The sequence below is a fragment of the Penaeus japonicus genome, unplaced genomic scaffold (assembly GCF_977035675.1).
Source record: "Penaeus japonicus unplaced genomic scaffold, GWHDUDI00000001_assembly GWHDUDI00000006, whole genome shotgun sequence".
Taxonomy (NCBI): Eukaryota; Metazoa; Arthropoda; class Malacostraca; order Decapoda; family Penaeidae; genus Penaeus; species Penaeus japonicus.
The window spans coordinates 45,199,690-45,217,189 of NW_028234408.1; the positions used below are offsets into that span (position 1 = coordinate 45,199,690).

The 17,500-nt window shown below is 45.1% G+C and overlaps 1 long non-coding RNA gene across 1 annotated transcript; it reads left to right on the forward strand.

Moving 5' to 3' along the window:
• The first annotated feature begins 1,136 nt into the window (after positions 1-1,136).
• On the forward strand, positions 1,137-8,772 carry LOC147471737 (uncharacterized). Its single transcript, XR_015191119.1, has 2 exons — positions 1,137-1,956; positions 8,208-8,772. It is a non-coding gene; the product is annotated as an uncharacterized LOC147471737 (long non-coding RNA).
• Positions 8,773-17,500: the final 8,728 nt, after the last annotated feature.

The following is a 17,500-nucleotide window of genomic DNA, read 5'->3' on the forward strand; positions in this document are numbered from 1 at the left end:
ATATATATATATATAATATATATATATATATATATATATATATATATATACATATATATATGTATATATATATATTTATATAAATATTTCTATATATATATATATATATTTATATATATATAATATATATATATATATATATATATATATATATATATATATATATATATATATATATATATAATAGTCTACAAATAACACCTTACGGGAATAAGAGAAAACGAACTCGATTCATGTTATTCATAGAAAATGTCACTTTAGAGGGTAGACTATTTGTATGATAGATTTTTCTTGCATCAAACAGAAATCTAGAGTTATTACAGAAGAACATGAATAGTCCGATATGACAGTAAATAAGACTATGATTATGAATATATGTATCATAATCAATATTTCTATAAAAGTAATAGCGATGATGATGGTGATAATGATGGTAATATCAATAATGACAACAGTGATGATGACAAATGGTTAGGATAATGATAATATTAACGATAGTAATGCTAATAATTACGATAATAATGATAACAATAACGGCAATAATGATAATACTAGTGCCAGTAGTAAAAGTAGTAGTTGTAGTAGTAATGTTAATAATAATGATAATAATGATGGTAATAGTAACAATAATTGTAGTGAACCCTGGGGTCCACCTGGCTCTGGATTCAGGATTGCGAATTGAGAAAGTTACTTAAATACCCGTTGAAAAGGGCCCACTTCCGTTCTCTGTTCGAGTTGCACTTTATTTTCTTTTTTTGTATTTTTAACGGGGACATTTTTATTTTTTCGTGCGTACCTTTTATATTGTAAATTTGTCTTTTATTGATTTTTCGATTGTTGTTTTATAATGTACTTTATATTTTCATCTTTTATTGTATGTATTTTTAATATTCGATTTCAACTATTTAAACCATTGATAAGATATGCCCCCTAATTGGGTATCGGCCAATCAGGTCAACGGGCGTGTTAGTCCAGCCAATCAGGATCGTTCAAGGTCCCGCTCCCCTGCAGTGATTTTCAGGGGCGCGAGAGTTCACGCTCACGCTCACGACTGGCTGGACGCACGCTCCTGTTCCCCCCCCCCCCCCCCGGTCTCGCACTCGTGTTTAGAAGCTAAGTATTTACATAGTATTTTGTGATGGTATTGGCCCAGGTATTAAAAGGCTGTTATTGATTACTTTTTCTTGCGGCACGAGTGATATTTGTAAAATATGAATATAATAAATTAATGTACTATAAAAGAGTATAAGTGTAAGATCCCCCACGAGCGTTCCAGTCAGTCGATTTATTAAATTATAAATGAATTACCATTAAAGGTGCAGAATTAAGTTAATCCTGGTAAATTAATGAATGAGATGCATGACATGATAAATGAAAATATCTAATGAACATACAATGAACTTAGTAGGAAGATAGCGAACGACCACAGCTACCATTTTCTAGTTTTAATGTGAACAATCATAGCGGGTCGGGCACTCACGACCAGACGACCCCGCTACAAGTGGTGGCAGACGGTGTGGATGCTGGAGACTGTTGAACCTGAGTAAAGTTTAACTTTACCATTTTATATGTATTATAAGTTTTTATGGCCAATCCAGAACCTTTGATTTTATCTTGTATTGTTTTATGCGATTGTTTAATAAAACCTTGTATTTCTAAATTTTACTTGATTGAAGTTTTAGTTTAAAGCAGATATAGTGTTCTAATTTCAAGCTATTTCTTATATGTATTAATTTTAGATACTCTAGCATCCCGACCCCATACGTCTTTATATATTGTTTTGTCTACTTTGGAGTACAGTGTCTACCGATATTTTTTGGTTTGCAGATGTCATAGCCAGACCTCCTGCGAGAGGACGAGACTTCACGACCTTGAACCTGGATGGATGAAGATATTGTTCCATGTATGTGGATGAGCGTGTGGTAGCAGGAAGCCCTGAACTGATTCTTATTAGTGGTATGTGAGTATAAGGTGTAACAAGAAATTCTGGTATAAGCGGATCTGTATGTGTCAAGGTGTCTTCTCCAAGCTGTAACGATTTTTTCTCCTGTGATGGTGATCCATGCTGTGACGAGTTGTGTAGGGTTCCATGTTTGTTGGCGTATGAAGTGAGACGAAGACCATCTCGGCGGACCACTCTTCAACCTTCGCTTTCACGGGCCAAAAGGAGGATTGTGCGGAGGTCAGCGCGCTTGATGGGGAAGCACAAGCCAACTCAACGTCACGGGTCACGCGGAGCAACTCCCACAGGATTGCTTAAGCAGCAAGAATCAGGTCACATGGACTCGGAGACTACTTCAAGTCTAGAGGTTCCAGCGGAAGACACACACCTCCAGGAAGACTTAGAAACGCGATCTTCTGAGTCACCTCAACACACAGCATCAACCATGCCGAATTTGTCCGAGTTAACTGCTCAACTTCAGAGTGTTCTTGCTCGTGTGGCTGTCCTCGAGGAGGAGAATGCGACTCTACGACGAACCCAGCCAACATATCAAGCACCACTTAGCGAGATCAGTCATTCTGCCCCATCTATTGAAGAACCACCGCATCTTGCATCTTTAAGAGCTCCCCCTGGCCAGCCAGTATCATCCATTGTCAACCAGGGGATCTGTCAACAGCCACAACCTCAGTATCCTGTCCAAAATATCCATGACAGACCTGCAGTCAGTTTCCGACCTCCAGAGCATCATGCAGTGCCTCCAGCAATACACGGCCGTGATGAGATTCCTGTGTTCTATGGAGAAACGCCAGCATCACAAGCATTGCAACGCAACCGAGAGGTGGAATCCTGGATAGCTACCATCGAGATGCTGACGCGCCCTGCTACAGATGAAGCTTTCATCCGCATGGCAAGGGGAAGATCACGCGGCTATGCGCAGATGGTACTTCTTGGGCCTGCATTCAAGGACATTACGACGTGGCATGAGTTTAAGGCCAAGATACGAACCAAGTTTCGAGGGACGTGTACGGCAGAACGATTCTTTGATATGCTAGCACAGTCACGGATGACACCTGGGCAATCACCCCTTGACTACTATCAAGCAATCGAGATGGCAGTTCTCCAAGGAGCTCGTGATTACCCCTATGATGTTGGAGATGTGGATGGCCTGCTCAGAAGAACCTTCACATCTGGTCTCCCAACTTGGCTTCGAAGGCAGCTCTTGCTCCTGGACTTTACATCAGTCAGCCATATGGCAGAGAAGTGCCAGAAGATATGGGATGCGACAGTTGGGGTAAAGGCTGTCTTGCCGAGTTTCAATGGTGTATCACGAAGGGACCCGGTCTTCAACCAGCATCAGAATCGGCCATTACCGTGTGAAATGCCTATGCCCTTAGGCTACCCACCAGTTGCTGAACTACTACCTGAAGGTGCTACCCCTGCCCTGGAGTATTATAGTGATGGGCCATTCCAAGCAGCAGCTATACAAGGTACTAAAGTATCCTCTTCAGGACAAGCGCAGCCCCATCAGTGGCCCCGACCATCTAAGCAGCACATCCATTGGTCTCCGAAAAATCTAAACAGACCACGTACTCGCCAGGCATCATCACCACACCGCAAGAGGAGCCAACACCGCCCTTGGTGTGATTACCATCGTCTTGAAGGACATGAAACCGCTGAATGCCGTGCTAACAAACGTGTTTGCTATGGATGTGGGGAGCCTGGACATTTTGTAGCTTCTTGTCCCTTTATCCACGGCCGTCCAGGGCAAAACTCCCATCCCTCAGACGGCAGTTCCAGTTCAAGGGAGGCCACCACACAAGACACCTATATCAACACTGAAGGGACGACCACAGGTCGTCTTACTAGTCAACACTAAAGAGATGACTTGTTTCGTCGACACTGGTTCGGAGGTAACTGTAGTGAAGGAGGAAGCAGCCATGCTCCTGCCTGGCATTCGTAGGCTAGGTAGTTCTCGTACACTTAAAGGAGTGGCTGGCACGCCTAAATCTGTGGAAGCGGAAGCGGATTTGAAGTTCACCATCCATTCTCATCTAGATCTTGTTCATAGAGCCTGCATCACATCTGGTATTCACTTTCCAGGAGACATCCTCATAGGGATGGATCTGCTAAGAAGATTGTCCATGACCCTGTCTATTTCGCCAGATTCGAGTTACCTGGAGTTAGATGGTTACCGTCACGAGGTCATGTTCGTGGGCGACGAGTCTTCGCACTGTAGTGAGGTCCCAGCATGTCATGTATCCAAGGGAGAGCTTCCGGAGCCCTCCATTCTTCTACAGCCTCGCTATGTCTCGCCTGTGCATGTAACTGAGAGGATAACCATTGAACCCAAAGCTGGTAGATTTGTTGCAGCTTCCCTCTCGCGTAGTGTTCCTGCCGAAATCCATCTTGCTGTATTAGAAAGTAATACATCACGTTTGTTGGTCCCACGCGCCCTTATCACTGTTCAAGAACGGCGATCTAGTATTTGGGTAGTAAACATGGACCCAAAGCCACGAAAAGTTAGCCCTGGTACTATTGTGGGCTATGCAGAGTACTTAGATCCCTGTGAAATAAGCGAAGGTAGAGAAAATGAACCACATCCTACCTCAGAATCTCTTCAGACATCTAGGGGTGCTGTTGATGAAGATATTGATAGTCGACCCCCTAACTTATGTTGCACCCCAAATGCCCATAAATCTAGTGGATGTCTAGGCTTTCTGGAAGTTGACCATACTGAAGCTGCCTTAGCAACTGAAGCCTCTGGTTACATTGATGTGTTGGACAAGGAACTTACAGCAAACCATGAATTCATTGAAGATGGATTGGATAGTTTTGATGCGTGCCTCGACTTCGGTTATGAACCTGACGAGTTCTTTATATTTCCTGAGACACCCGCTTTTGATGAACTTTGCCCGATTTCGGATAACCCCGAGCAAAATATGAATAGTTCTCCATCTAGCAGAGCCAATCCTATACCAGAAGAACGGTTGAGACTTACACACCTTACGGCTGATCAGAAATCTCGGCTGGTGGGTGTCTTGCAGACTTTTCCCAGACTGTTTACAGGGAATAGAAACACAGTAGGAGCTGTTCCTGGTATTGAACACAGAATCCGCACTAATACAGATGTTCCTGTCTGCGTACGGCAGTGGAGGCTGCCTCAGAGCACAAAGGAAGTCATCCAGCAAGAGTGTAAGACGATGCTGCAGCAAGGTGTGATTGAGCCCTCAACGAGCCCTTGGTTGTCACCAGTAGTCCTTGTTAGGAAGAAGGATGGTTCAGTACGCTTTTGTGTGGACTATCGAGGCCTGAACAAAGTAACAACTCCGGACAGCTATCCACTGCCTCGCATAGATGAGATCATGGATTCTCTATCAGGGAAGACGTGGTTTACTGTACTTGATAGCAGAGCTGCATACTGGGCCGTTTCCGTTAATCCTGAGGACCGTCCGAAGACAGCTTTTACAGATGGGAATCGGCTGTATCAGTTCCGACGCCTTCCATTTGGGTTGTCAACAGCACCGACGACATTTCAAAGGACTATGGATGTCGTCCTCTCTTCTGTCCTTGGGCGACACACACTTGCCTATTTGGATGATGTCGTAGTTGCCTCTACATCCTTCGATGCTCATCTAGCTCACCTCCAAGAGACATTAGGACTTCTCGAAGATGCAGGCATGAAACTTAACCTTGATAAATGCGAGTTCGCCAGACAGGAAGTAAAACTTCTTGGTTTTGTTGTTGGAAAAGATGGTATCCGCCCTAACCCTGACAAAGTGCTAGCAATAGCCGCCATGAAGTGACCAAGATCAGTGCGAGACATCCGCAGATTTCTTGGTGCATGTGGATTTTTTAGGAGGCACATTCCACACTTTGCTACTATTGCCAAGCCTCTAACCCAGCTCACCAAGAAGAATGTGAAGTTTGAGTGGGGAGATGCAGCCCAGCAGGCTTTTGACGTCCTCAAGGAAACTCTGGTTACAGCACCTGTTTTGCGCCTTCCAGATTTTGACCGTCCGTTCGAGGTTCACACTGATGCCAGTGGTCAGGCTCTCGGTGCAGTTCTTCTTCAGAGGGATGACAGAGAAGTGCCACATGCTGTTGCCTACTGGTCAAGGACACTTAAAGATGCAGAATCTCGGTATCCTATCATCGATTTAGAAGCCCTTGCTGTCGTAGAGGCTATTAGGATCTTTGACCCTTACATCTATGGCCGACGTTTTGCAGTCTGGACAGATCATAGCCCATTAACTTCTGTCTTTTCAAGGAAAACTAAGAGTACTAGGCTAAGCAGGTTTGCTCATGAGCTATCTGACTATGATTTCACACTGCATTATAAACAAGGGGCCAGTAATCATGTACCTGACCTACTATCTAGGCCTGCAGGAGAACCTATACGATCACAACATACTTGTCCTGTAGAAAGCTCTGAACATGTAACAATTTCTGAACCCCCACAACAGGCAATATGCCCTTCTGTACGGGATCACCAGGTACAAGGGCAGAGATCAGGTCAGATGCCGAACCTTACATCCCTAGCGTCGCAGCAGATGAGGGAAGAACAGTTACAGGACCCTGTCTGTGCAGATCTAATAGCCTGGCTTGAGAGACGTCAAACCTTACCCAGTGTTCGTCTACCTGCAGCCATATCTAACTTCGAATTACATGATGGAGTATTATACCACCTTCGGCATTTTTCTGATAGAGTTGTTAAGCAGATATATGTTCCATATCATCTGTATGACCAGGCACTACATATGGCTCACCAGCCTCCAACCGCAGCACATCCAGGAGCATTACGCACCTATCAGAACTTGTGTAATAGCTGGTTCTTTCCTAACATGCTTAGTTTGGCTCGAACATATGTCGCCAGATGTGAGACGTGCCAGCGTCGCAAAGCTCCAATGGCTAGAGCACCTATGCAGGGTCACCCACCACCAGAGGCACCCTTGGAGATGGTCTCTGCAGATTTGATGGACCTTCGGAGTTCTGCTCAAGGATTTCGATACGTTTTGTCCATTATTGACCATCACACCCGTTTTCTACAATTGGTACCTCTTAGAGATAAGTCTGCGAATAGGGTTTTGAAAGCTTTTGTTGATCACTTCATTACCTTGTTTGGTCCTCCCGCCCAACTACATACAGATAATGGGTTGGAGTTTTCTTCAAGTGAGTGGCGCTCACTATTGCAGGAATTAGAGATAAAGCATTCCTTTTCTATTGCGTATCACCCCCAGTCGAACGGAGTAGTTGAGAGGAGCAACCGGGTAGTCAAGGATGCCCTTGCAACCTTAGCACAACGTTCACCGTCACAGTGGCCTTCCCACCTACCTGCCGTACGCCTTGCCATTAATTCAGCTATTCATCGGTCCACTGGCGATCAACCATTGTACTTATTGACAGGGAGGATGGCACTTTTTCCTCGTGGTCTGACGAACTTACAAATTGCTGATGAAGGACTTATGCTCAAGTGTCTCGCTGATGCTCGCCGCTTAGCAGTAAAGACCACTTTAGAAACTCGCAAAGCCAATAAAGGGTATTATGACAGAAAAGCAAGGCCTTTACACTTAAAGGAGGGGTCGCTGGTTTTGCGCAAGTTGGAAGGTAACACGAAAGCTCTTGACAACCGCTGGAAGGGACCATATCGGGTTTTAGAGCAGCTCGGTCCTGTTGTCTACAACATACTGGAGTTGCAGCCTCCTCATCGTACTGTACGTATCCATGCCAATCATCTAAGGCCGTTTGTTCCTGCGTCCGAGATCGCCTCTGTGGAGGAGAGTGACCAGCTACAATGTCCTACTCTGAACTTTGAATTCGATGATGTACCAGAACCGTCAAGTGAAACGTCTACCGGTGGTGTGAACGAGAATGGTATTAACAATGAATTTTAGGGTAATACTGAGGAAAATGGTAATAGTGATTAGTGTTGCTCCTGCTGTGTGGAAGGTGTGACTACACGTGCAATTGTATGTGAATGTGTAAGACCATGGTCGTGAAGGTGAGTGTACTCCAAACTTCTTAGGTTCTTTTATACATTAGTTTTATATTACATACCTTATTTGATTACGTTTTATTTCGTTTGTTCTATATTTCATATCATTGATACATGTGTTTTGATCCTTTTGCAGCTTTTACATTTTTTAAGCAATCATGTCCTGTAAATCACTCGGTGGGTGCGAGTTAAAGTTATTGACAGTTCTTTTATGCTTGGTTCACCCATCTCAAAATATGTGAACGGATACTTATCTTTTGATTTCTCCCACAGAAACATGTAAAGGTACAATGCTCATGGTTATGGTTCAGCCTATCCCCAGAAACCAGTGTCACGGATGTCTCGAGTCGCTCCACCTAGCTCCGCGACTCCCGCCCTGGGGAGGGATTGTAGTGAACCCTGGGGTCCACCTGGCTCTGGATTCAGGATTGCGAATTGAGAAAGTTACTTAAATACCCGTTGAAAAGGGCCCACTTCCGTTCTCTGTTCGAGTTGCACTTTATTTTCTTTTTTTGTATTTTTAACGGGGACATTTTTATTTTTTCGTGCGTACCTTTTATATTGTAAATTTGTCTTTTATTGATTTTTCGATTGTTGTTTTATAATGTACTTTATATTTTCATCCTTTATTGTATGTATTTTTAATATTCGATTTCAACTATTTAAGCCATTGATAAGATATGCCCCCTAATTGGGTATCGGCCAATCAGGTCAACGGGCGTGTTAGTCCAGCCAATCAGGATCGTTCAAGGTCCCGCTCCCCTGCAGTGATTTTCAGGGGCGCGAGAGTTCACGCTCACGCTCACGACTGGCTGGACGCACGCTCCTGTTACCCCCCCCCCCCGGTCTCGCACTCGTGTTTAGAAGCTAAGTATTTACATAGTATTTTGTGATGGTATTGGCCCAGGTATTAAAAGGCTGTTATTGATTACTTTTTCTTGCGGCACGAGTGATATTTGTAAAATATGAATATAATAAATTAATGTACTATACAAGAGTATAAGTGTAAGATCCCCCACCAGCGTTCCAGTCAGTCGATTTATTAAATTATAAATGAATTACCATTAAAGGTGCAGAATTAAGTTAATCCTGGTAAATTAATGAATGAGATGCATGACATGATAAATGAAAATATCTAATGAACATACAATGAACATAGTAGAAAGATAGCGAACGACCACAGCTACCCTTTTCTAGTTTTAACGTGAACAATCATAGCGGGTCGGGCACTCACGACCAGACGACCCCGCCTACAGAGTGGTGGGCAACGGTGTGGATGCTTGAGACTGTTGTGAAGGGCCTGAGTAAAGTTTAACTTTTGACGGCATTTTAGTAGTGTAATTTATATGATTTGTTTAAGGCCAATCAAGGAACCTTTGATTTATCTTGTGAGTTGTTTTTATGACGATTGTTTAATAACACCTTGTATTTTTCTAAATTTTACCTTGATGATGAAGTTTTTAGTTTTAAAAAGCAGAAGATAAGTATTGTTCAAATTGTCAACGCTATTTCTTATAGAGTGTAATTAAATTTTAGATAACTCTATAGCATCCCGGCCCACGCGGGAGGGGCGCGGCGCATACGTCTTTATATATTGGTTTGTCTACTCTTTGGAGTTACAGGTTCCTACACGATATTTTTGAGAGGGTTTGTGCAGATGGTCATAGCCAGAACCCACCTGCGAGAGGACGAACTTCCACGACCTTGAACCGTGGATGGAATTGAAGATATTGTTTTCGCATGTATGTGGATGATCCGTGTGGTAGCAGAAGAAGCCTCTGACCCTGACTTGATTAGAGGTATTGTAGTTATGAAGGTGTAACAAGAAATTCTGGTATAGGGAGCGGATCTGTATGTGTCAAGGGGTGTCTTCTCCACACTGTAGACGGATTTTTTTCTCCTGTGATGGTGATCCATGCTGTGACGAGTTTGGTGTAGGGTGCCAGGTGTTGTTGGCGTATGAAGTGAGACCGAAGAACCCATCTCGGCGAGACCACTCTTCAACCTTCGCTTTCCACGGGCCAAAAGGGAGGATTTGGATGGCGCGAGGTCAGCGCGGCTGATGTGGGGAAGCACAAGCCAACTCAACGTCATGGCGGGTGCCACGCGGAGTCACTCCGCACATGCCACAGATTGGCTTAAGAGAGCAAGAAGTCAGGTCCAACAAGACTCGGAACTACTACTCAACGTCTAGAGGAGTCGCAGCGGAAGACACACACCTCCAGGAAGACTTAGGGCAAACGCGATCTCTGGAGTCCAACCTCAACACACAGCGATCAAAAAGAAAGCCATGCCGCATTTTGTTCCGAGTTAGACGTGGCTCAACTTCAGAGTGTTGCTTGCTCGTGTGCAGCTGTCGCTGCGAGGAGGGAGAAATGCGACTGCTACCGTAACACGAACCTCAGCCAAACCTATATCAAGAGCACCACTTAGCGAGACTCGAGTCCATTCTGCCCCAAGGATCTATTTAGAACATGAAGCTCCACCGCAATCTTGCACATAGAGACTTTAAGAAGCTCGCTCCCCTGGCCAGCCAGTATCATGGCCGATTGTCAACCACAGGGTTCTGTCGAACAGCCACAACCTCAGTATCCCAGTGCCAAAATGAGATCGCATGGAGAACAGAACACCTGCAGTCCCAGATTTCCGACCTCCAAAGCATCATGCTGTGCCTCCTACAATACACGGCCGGTGATGGAAAAAGGAGAGGTTCTCTGTGTTCTAATGGAGAAACGCCAGCATCACAGGCGAGCAAACATGTGCAACGGGTGGAGGAAACCGAGAGGATGGAATGCCGTGGATAGCTAACCGATCGAGGATGCTGACCCGCCGCCCTGCTACAGGATGAAGCTTTCAGTCCCATGGCAAGTGGGAAGATCACGGCGGAATAAAGGCTATGGCCAGATGGGTACTGTCTTGAGCCTGCATTCATGGAGACATTACGGACGTGGCATGAGTTTAAAGGGCTCAAGATGACGAAAGCCAAGTTTCCGAGGAGAGCGGGTGTAGTACGGCAGAACGATTTCTTTGATATGCTAGGTCACAGTCCACGGATGACACCTGGGACAAGCGCAAGCGTCCCTATCGCTTCTGATCTACTGATCATAAGCCCGAAATCGAGATGAAGTTTGCTGGCCATCGTAAGAGCCGGTGATAGCACCAGCCTATGATAGTTTGGAGATGTGAATGGCGCTGCTCAGAGCGTGAACCTTCAATCAAACATCGAGGGTCCTCGCCAACTTGGCTTCGGAAGCAGCTCTTGCTCCTGGACTTTAGACATCAACCCGAGTGGGGCCATATGGCAGCAGAAGAATGCCAAAGAAGATATGGGATGCGAAGACAGTTGGGGACAAGAGGCTGTCATGTGCCGAGGTTTTCAATTTGTACAGGAGGAGAGGGAAGGGAGGTGGGTGTATACACGAAGGGACCCGGTCTTCAATACCAGACGGTCAGAATCGCCATTACCCAGTGTGAACATCCTATGCCCTTAGCTAGAGCCACACGCAGTTGGCACAGCGAACTGCGCTACACTGAAGGTGACTAACCAACCCGCCTGCCCTGGAGTATATATAGTGAGGGTGAGGGCCATAGGTCCAAGGCAGCAGCTATACAAGGTACCTAAAGTATCCTCTTCAGGACAAGCGCAGCCCCATCAGTGGGGCCCTCCTCAGCCCCATCAGTGGGCCCCGACCATCTTAAAGCAGCACATCCATTGGTCTCCGAAAAATCTAAACAGACCACGTACTCGCCCAGGCATCATCACCCCAAGACCACAGCCGCAAGAGGAGCCAACACCGCCCTTTGTGTGATTACCATCGTCTTGAAGGACAGAGTGAAACCGCTGAATGCCGTGCTAACAAACGTGTTTAGAGGCTATGGATGTGGGGAGCCTCGGGAAAGACATTTTGTAGCTTCTTGTGGTCGCCCTTTATGCCACGGCCGTCCAGGGCAAAACTCGAGGACCATCCCTCAGAGACGGCAGTTCCAGTCAGTGCAAGGGATGGCCACCACACAAGACACCTATATCAACACTGAAGGGACGAACCACAGGTCCGTCTTACTAGTCAACACTAAAGGAGATGACTTGTTTCGTCGAAACAGCTGGTTCGGAGAGGTAACTGTAGTGAAGGAGGAAGCAGAGCTTAAAAAAGCCCCCCCCCCATTTTTTTTATTTTTTGGCTGCTCCTGCATGCCTGGCCCAGAGTCGTAGGGACTAGGTATTAGGTTCTCGTACACTTAAAGGAGTGGCTGGCACGCTAAACTAAATCAGTGGAAGCGGAAAGCGGAGTTTAGTGAAGTGTACACCAGATCACACATATTGCTGTCTCATCCTAGATCTTGTTCATAGAAGCCTGCATCACATCTGGTATTGGCACTTTCCAGGAGACATCCTCATAGGGATGGATCTGCTAAGAAATTAGATGAGTCCCCTGACCCTTCTATTTCGCCGCCAGATGTCGAGTTACCTGGAGTCTTAGATGGTTTTTACCGTCACGAGGTCATGTTGCGAGTGGGCGACGAGGTCTGGGACTTCTTCCGCACTGTAGTGAGGTCCCATGCATGTCATGTATCCAGAAGGGAGAGCTTCCGGAGCCCTCCATTCTTGCTACAGCCAATGTCTTAATGCTATGTCGTCGTCGCCTGTGCATGTAACTGAGAGGATAACCATTGAACCCAGAAGCTGGTAGTAGAAGATTTTGTTGCAGGGCTTCCTCTCGCGTAGTTTAGTTGTCCTGCCGAAATCCATCTTGCTGTATTAGAAAGTAATCTACAGTCACGGTTTGTTGGTTCGGACACCACGACGCTGCCCTTATCACTGTTCAAATGAACGCGCGATCGTACAGGTATTTGGGTAGTAAAGCAGTGGTGACCCAAAGCCACGAAAAAGTTAGCCCTGGTTACTAGGTACTATTGTGGTGGCTATGCAGAGTACTTAAGATCCCTGTGAAATAAGCGAAGGTAGAGAAAATGAACCACATCCTACCTCAGAATCTCTTCAGAACATCTAGGGGGTGCTGTTGATATGAAGATATTGTGAGAGTCGACCCCCTAACTTATGTTGCAACCCCCAAATGCCCCATAAATCCTAGTGGATGTCTAGGCTCTTCTGGAAGTTTGAACCATACTGAAGCGTGACACTTAGCAACTGAAAAAAGAGGCCTCTGGTTACATTGATGTGTTGGGACAAGGAACTTACAGCAAACCATGAATTCATTGAAGATGGATTGGATAGTTTTGATGGCGTGCCTCGACTTCGGTTATTGAACCTGACGATTCTTTATATTTCCTGTAGACACCCGCTTTTGATGAACTTTGCCCGATTTCGGATAACCCCGTGCACATAATATGAAATTAGATTCTCCATCTAGGCAGAGCCAATCCTATACCAGAAGAACGGTTGAATTGAGACTTACACACCTTCCGGCTGATCAGAAATCTCGGCTGGTGGGTGTCTTGCAGACTTTGCACTTCCCAGACTGTTTACAGGGAATAGAAACACAGTAGGAGCTGTTCCTGGTATTGAACACAGAATCCGCACTAATACAGATGTTCCTGTCTGCGTACGGCAGTGGAGGCTGCCTCAGAGCACAAAGGAAGTCATCCAGCAAGAGTGTAAGACGATGCTGCAGCAAGGTGTGATTGAGCCCTCAACGAGCCCTTGGTTGTCAACCAGTAGTCCTTGTATATATATATAGGAAGAAGGCATATGGTATGGTTCAGTACGCTTTTGTGTGGACTATCGAGGCCTGAACAAAGTAAAGTAGTAAACAACTCCGGGGGGAAACAGCTATCCACTGCCTCGCATAAGTTTTATTGAGATGAATCATGGATTCTCTATCAGGGAAGACGTGGTTTACTGTACTTGATAGCAGAGCTGCATACTGCCGTTTCCGTTAATCCTGAGGACCGTCCGAAGACAGCTTTTACAGATGGGAATCGGCTGTATCCAGTTTTCCGACGCCTTCCATTTGGGTTGTCAACGCACCGACGAACCGACATTTCAAAGGACTATGGATGTCGTCCTCTCTTCTGTCCTTGGGCGACACACACTTGCCTATTTGGATGATGTCGTAGTTTGCCTCTACATCCTTCGATGCTCATCTAGCTCACCTCCAAGATACATTATGGACTTCTTGAAGATGCAGGCATGAAACTTAACCTTGATAAATGCGAGTTTGCAAGACAGGAAGTAAAACTTCTTGGTTTTGTTGTTGGGAAAAATGGTATCCGGCCTAACCCTGACAAAGTACTAGCAATAGCCGCCGTGAAGCGACCAAGATCAGTGCGAGACATCTGCAGATTTCTTGGTGCATGTGGTTTTTTTAGGAGGCACATTTCACACTTTGCTACTATTGCTAAGCCTCTGATCCAGCTCACCAAAAAGAATGTGAAGTTTGAGTGGGGAGATGCAGCCCAGCAGGTTTTTGACGTCCTCAAGAAAACTCTGGTTACAGCACCTGTTTTGCGCCTTCCAGATTTTGACCGTCCGTTCGAGGTTCACACTGATGCCAGTGGTCAGGCTCTCGGTGCAGTTCTTCTTCAGAGGGATGACAGAGAAGTGCCACATGCTGTTGCCTACTGGTCAAGGACACTTAAAGATGCAGAATCTCGGTATCCTATCATCGATTTAGAAGCCCTTGCGGTCGTAGAGGCTATTAGGATCTTTGACCCTTACATCTATGGCCGACGTTTTGCAGTCTGGACAGATCATAGCCCACTAACTTCTGTCTTTTCAAGGAAAACTAAGAGTACTAGGCTAAGCAGGTTTGCTCATGAGCTATCTGACTATGATTTCACACTGCATTATAAACAAGGGACCAGTAATCATGTACCTGACCTACTATCTAGGCCTGCAGGAGAACCCATACGATCACAACATACTTGTCCTGTAGAAAGCTCTGAACATGTAACAATTTCTGAACCCCCACAACAGGCAATATGCCCTTCTGTACGGGATCACCAGGTACAAGGGCAGAGATCAGGTCAGATGCCGAACCTTACATCCCTAGCGTCGTCTCGCAGCAGATGAGGGAAGAACAGTTACAGGACCCTGTCTGTGCAGATCTAATAGCCTGGCTTGAGAGACGTCAAACCTTACCCAGTGTTCGTCTACCTGCAGCCATATCTAACTTCGAATTACATGATGGAGTATTATACCACCTTCGGCATTTTATTGATCGAGTTGTTAAGCAGATATACGTTCCATATCATCTGTGTGACCAGGCACTACATATGGCTCACCAGCCTCCAACATCAGCATATCCAGGAGCATTACGCACCTATCAGAACTTGTGTAACAGCTGGTTCTTCCCTATTATGCTCAGTTTGGCTCGAACATATGTCGCAATATGTGACACATGCCAGTGTCGCAAAGCTCCAATGGCTAGAGCACCTATGCAGGGTCACCCACCACCAGAGACACCCTTGAAGATGGTCTCTGTAGATTTGATGGACCTTCGGAGTTCTGCTCAAGGATTTCAATACGTTTTGTCCATTATTGACCATCACACCTGTTTTCTACAATTGGTACCTCTAAGGGATAAGTCTGCAAAGGGTTTTGAATGCTTGTGTTGATCACTTCATTACCTTGTTTGGTCCTCCCGCCCGACTTCATACAGATAATGGGTTGGAGTTCTCGTCAAATGAGTGGCGCTCACTATTGCAGGAATTAAAGATAAAGCATTCCTTTTCTATTGCGCACCATCCCCAGTCGAACGGAGTAGTTGAGAGGAGCAACCGGGTAGTCAAGGATGCCCTTGCAACCTTAGCACAACGTTCACCGTCACAGTGGCCTTCCCACCTACCTGCCGTACGCCTTGCCATTAATTCAGCTATTCATCGGTCCACTGGCGATCAACCATTGTACTTATTGACAGGGAGGATGGCACTTTTTCCTCGTGGTCTGACGAACTTACAAATTGCTGATGAAGGACTTATGCTCAAGTGTCTCGCTGATGCTCGCCGCTTAGCAGTAAAGACCACTTTAGAAACTCGCAAAGCCAATAAAGGGTATTATGACAGAAAAGCAAGGCCTTTACACTTAAAGGAGGGGTCGCTGGTTTTGCGCAAGTTGGAAGGTAACACGAAAGCTCTTGACAACCGCTGGAAGGGACCATATCGGGTTTTAGAGCAGCTTGGTCCTGTTGTCTACAACATACTGGAGTTGCAGCCTCCTCATCGTACCGTACGTATCCATGCAAATCATCTAAGGCCGTTTGTTCCTGCATCCGAGATCGACTTTGTGGAGGAGAGTGACCAGTTACAATGTCCCGCCATGAACTTTGAATTCGATGATGTGCCAGAACCGTCAAGTGGGACGTCTACCAGCGGTGTGAACGAGAACGGTATTAACAATGAAATTCCTGGTAATAATGAGGAAAATGGTAATAGTGATTAGTGTTGCTCCTGCTGTGTGGAAGGTGTGAGTACATGTGCAGTTGTATGTGAATGTGTAAGCTCATGGTCGTGAAGGTGAGTGTACTCCAAAATTCTTAGGTTCTTTTATACATTAGTTTTATATTACATACCTTATTTGATTACGTTTTATTTCGTTTGTTCTATATTTCATATCATTGATACATGTGTTTTGATCCTTTTGCGGCTTTTACATTTTTTATGCAATCATGTCCTGTAAATCACTCGGTGGGTGCGAGTTAAAGTTATTGACAGTTCTTTTATGCTTGGTTCACCCATCTCAAAATATGTGAACGGATACTTATCTTTTGATTTCTCCCACAGAAACATGTAAAGGTACAATGCTCATGGTTATGGTTCAGCCTATCCCCAGAAACCAGTGTCACGGATGTCTCGAGTCGCTCCATCTAGCTCCGCGACTCCCGCCCTGGGGAGGGATTGTAGTGAACCCTGGGGTCCACCTGGCTCTGGATTCAGGATTGCGAATTGAGAAAGTTACTTAAATACCCGTTGAAAAGGGCCCACTTCCGTTCTCTGTTCGAGTTGCACTTTATTTTCTTTTTTTGTATTTTTAACGGGGACATTTTTATTTTTTCGTGCGTACCTTTTATATTGTAAATTTGTCTTTTATTGATTTTTCGATTGTTGTTTTATAATGTACTTTATATTTTCATCTTTTATTGTATGTATTTTTAATATTCGATTTCAACTATTTAAACCATTGATAAGATATGCCCCCTAATTGGGTATCGGCCAATCAGGTCAACGGGCGTGTTAGTCCAGCCAATCAGGATCGTTCAAGGTCCCGCTCCCCTGCAGTGATTTTCAGGGGCGCGAGAGTTCACGCTCACGCTCACGACTGGCTGGACGCACGCTCCTGTTACCCCCCCCCCCCCGGTCTCGCACTCGTGTTTAGAAGCTAAGTATTTACATAGTATTTTGTGATGGTATTGGCCCAGGTATTAAAAGGCTGTTATTGATTACTTTTTCTTGCGGCACGAGTGATATTTGTAAAATATGAATATAATAAATTAATGTACTATACAAGAGTATAAGTGTAAGATCCCCCACCAGCGTTCCAGTCAGTCGATTTATTAAATTATAAATGAATTACCATTAAAGGTGCAGAATTAAGTTAATCCTGGTAAATT